The sequence below is a fragment of the Cupressus sempervirens genome, chromosome 2 (genome assembly GCF_028749045.1).
Source record: "Cupressus sempervirens isolate cs-2001-9-10 chromosome 2, ASM2874904v1, whole genome shotgun sequence".
NCBI classification, from domain to species: domain Eukaryota; kingdom Viridiplantae; phylum Streptophyta; class Pinopsida; order Cupressales; family Cupressaceae; genus Cupressus; species Cupressus sempervirens.
In genome coordinates this window covers 588126920-588130940 of record NC_143119.1, presented here as the reverse complement: position 1 = coordinate 588130940, position 4021 = coordinate 588126920, and the positions used below count along the sequence as shown (strand labels likewise).

Genomic DNA, 4021 nt, shown 5'->3' with positions numbered 1-4021 from the left:
ACTTCGCTTCCAACATTTTCATTTATTTAGATGTTCCAAGTCTCCTGCGAGATGAAGAGAGATAAAAATTATTGAGCGGCATATGTTGGACGTGAATTACGGATTTTATGAATTTGGAGGCCGAAAAATGGATGAATCTGGTCGGATTATTGTTGATTCAGCTATTTACGGGAACCAATTTCGATTTCTCTGCTTATTCGATGACTCTGAAGCAGGTGTTGCAGATCAGCCAGGTTTAGCTGAACAACTTAGCCGTTGCCTCCGATTTGGGGAAGGTTTTTGGATGGGTTTCTGGCTTTGCAATGCGGCGCATGCCACTCTGGGCCGTTCTGCTCACAGCTACGTCAATGGGGCTTGTGGGTTATGGGCTCCAATGGTTGATTATTACAGACAGATTATCAGCCAATTACTGGCAGGTATAATGGCACATTTTCCCCCTTTTTGCCCTCTATTTTCCTAATTTCAGGGGTAAATCTTCTATGCGGTTATGAGGCCCTTCTTGTGATTCTAGCAAGATATTTTTGTTCAATTTTCAGTCCTCTAGTAAGCATATATTATAATCTTTAAACAAAATATGTTTCTATAATTTCTCTTTCCCTAGGGAAGCAGGATATGATGCCGTGGAAGAATATTTTTCAGTTTTTGAAGCTTCTTCTTGAAATACAGAGCTTTATAAAACATTATTATTGATTACATCAGCAAATAGTTTGCCTCATTTAAAAAAGAAATGTGTTTCTTTCTCATGAACAGGTTTATCTTCTCTGTTTGTTGGCCGGACATAGCATTTGCTGGTTCAATACGATTGCTTTTGTTCTCTGCATTCACAATTTCCCAACAAGAAAAGCGATGGCCCGGGGAATATCCACAAGCTACAATGCCTTGACCGCAGCAGTGTTCACTTTGATTGCTAATGCAATTGTTCTCAGCAGCGAGACCATATATCTCTTATTAAACGCTTTGTTTCCATTGATAATTTGCTCTATCATATTCACCTTAATTCAAGAGATTCCCTCTAGAGGTAATTCTATAGATGAAAGGGCTACATTCATCATAGTAAATATAATTGCCATGGCTTTGGGTTTTTATCTTCTCCCCATTGGTTTCTTCAGTTTTAAGACCACATTATCATATAAATTGTATGCAATAGGCATGGTATTAATTATGTTGGCTCCTCTATGCATACCAGCCAGTGTACATTATGCACTTCAAGAGAAAAGAATGATAATAATACCAGGATTCGAGGATACTATTCAAGGATTCCAGATGATAACGATAATAAAGGCTTAGGCAATGGGTTTCACAGAAGAGATGAAGATATAGATTAGCAAGAACATAAAAATGAAAGGGCACTAGTAAGGGAAGCTTCTGAAGATTGCAGTGGAGAGAGTAGTATTAGGTTTAACTGGGCACAACCAGTGCCTGGCTTAGGTGAAGAACATAACATATTTTAACTTTTGAAAAAGTGTAGATTTCTGGTTATACTTCTTTATGTATCCATGTGGCGCCAGCTTGGGACTGACCTACAGAAATAACTTGGGACAAATAGCAGAGTCAAGGGGCTGTTCTAGTTCTACCATTTTTGTATCTCTCTACTCTTCATCTGGCTTCTTTGGTAGTCTTTTGTCTACAGCCCCTGATTATTTACCAAGGTATGCAAACTTATATACATATATGTTATAATGTTTTCTTGAAAATTGTATTGCATGTGAATTGAGGGCTAAAGAAGAGCTTATGAATAATAATTCAAACTGATAAACACTAATATGGTAATGCAGGGGCTTGAATGTGGGAAGGCCTGGCTGCATGTGCTTAGCGTTGATTCCAATGCCTCCTTCATTCTTTTACTTGGCAACAACAGATTCTGCTGCATCTCTATTGGAGCACTGCAATTATAGGACTATGCTTCGGATTCATCATTGCAACTGCCCTGTCTACCACTCCTGAGCTTTTTGGGACTAATAGTTTTGGTGTTATTCACAATATTTTGGTGGCCAACATTCCATTAGGAACTCTACTATTTGGTTACATGGCTGCACTGATTTTTTTATTACAATGCTCAAAACGAGGATTTGGAAAATAAACTATGTTTAATGGTACTCTGTATGGGAGTAAAATGTTACCAGCTCACATTTATAATATGGGGCTGTATTTGCGTTATAGCTTTAATATCAAACTGCATCCTCCTTATAAGATCATGGAGGCTATAAGAATTGATATGGTGTAGCAAAAGGAAAAAGACACTGCATTTGACAAAGATTTGCTAAAATAACTTCCTAAAGAGATTATTAACGAGGGCATGTTGATTCCCTCAAGGTGGGTTGAAATAATAATACAAAAGAGAATGCCCCCTCCAACAGTGCAGTGCATGAGATTTGAATGCTAGTTGTTCTGTTAAAATATAAATGCATAGTCAGATTGCCCCTAAGATGGGTCTTCCAAGAAGAAGGTAATCTAACACATTCCCACATATAAATGCCAGTGGCTAACTAGCCGATAAAATCACCTTTATTGCAATTTGTTAATTAAATAAAAAAGCACAAACACTTGTGAAGTAATTTAGAAATTAATTAACTTGTGAAAAATGGTTTATTCAAATAATTATATCAGCTGGATGGATGCTTCTCATAGATATCGTTGATTGGCTTACAATTATCTTAGTGTCTTCTACATATAATGTTAGCATGAATGCTGATAGTATTCCTATGAGGGAGTATATTAGCATTGTTAGAGACATAATTCAAAGCTTATGTGTTGCATTCATGATAGTATTTGTCATTGACGTCAACATATTGGTTATTATGTAAAGACTGCTAGAACAACAAAGAGATATTAGTTTTGTGCAGTTCGAAGATAGAAGATCAGCTTATGCGTACTTGAGATTATGTTCAAGAGTATGTCTAAATGCTACAATTAAGAGTGCATACATAAGTATGAAGATTGGACAGAGTTATGAAGATTTTAGTGAAGACAGCTTTCAGATAGCATTTCTCGAAAGTGGGTATTGTTGTTTGAATTTTATCTCCTAACTTAGATGGGATTTGGTTGAGCAAGTTGAGACAAAGGTTGAAGACATGTTGAAGATGACTTGGTTAGTTATCACGATCAAATGTTTCATAATATGAAAAGTTATGAAGACTATGAGCCAATAGATCGATTGTAATATTGGAAAGATGTAATATTGTAATGTAACATGCATTGTAATATCTTAAGATGATCCTATATTATTATTGTAAATTGGGAACACCTCAAGGCTGACTCAATAACTCTTTTTAGGACTTTTTATAAAGGAAATATATTTTACTTGGTTGTAATCATCAGTGAGATTATTTTTATATGGTATGTGGTAATCTCTTTGTAATATTTATTGTGCGAGTATGTGAAGTTGTGAAAATCAGAGAAAAATTTGGTGTAGTTGAGACATGGTGAGCTGAAAAGGAATTGTATTTGGCAAGACAAATTGTTTGTTGGACAGGTGTTCTACATTGTATTATTCAAAATATATAGTACAGAGCCTATTTGGATAATGGGTTTTGTAGTCTTCCTCTCAACTCCTAACAAGGTTGGAATATCTTAACAGAGATTTAAAGTCTCATAATAGTGACTCATATGTACTGATTGTATTTCATTAACTCTTAACAAGGTCCATCCTCTTGCAAAGAACTTTTATAGTACATCATTTTGTGGGCACCATCCCCATAGGGGTTTTCCCTCTTATCAAGGGTTTCCTTAATTAACAAATTTGGTGTTATTGTGCACGGTTATCTTTCTATGAAATTGTTTTATCTATTGTTTGCATGTTTCAGAATTAATAATGACATTGAGAGTTGCTTTAATTGCATAACCAATTCACCCCCCTAGTTATCTTGGTGGAGTTTACTTTCTGCTAACCGATATCAAAGCATTAGGTACTTGAAAGAAAAACTTAACTGCTTAAGGAGATATATGACACATTTCAAGAAAGATAGTTCAAGGTTTGATGTAGTTAACTATGACAGTTGAAAAGAAAAAATGAACACCTGCT

The 4021-nt window shown here is 35.6% G+C and overlaps 1 pseudogene; it reads left to right on the top strand.

The window, feature by feature from the left end:
* Window positions 1-296: 296 nt before the first annotated feature.
* On the top strand, window positions 297-2080 carry LOC149574781 (protein NUCLEAR FUSION DEFECTIVE 4-like; annotated as a pseudogene).
* The last annotated feature ends 1941 nt before the right edge of the window (window positions 2081-4021 follow it).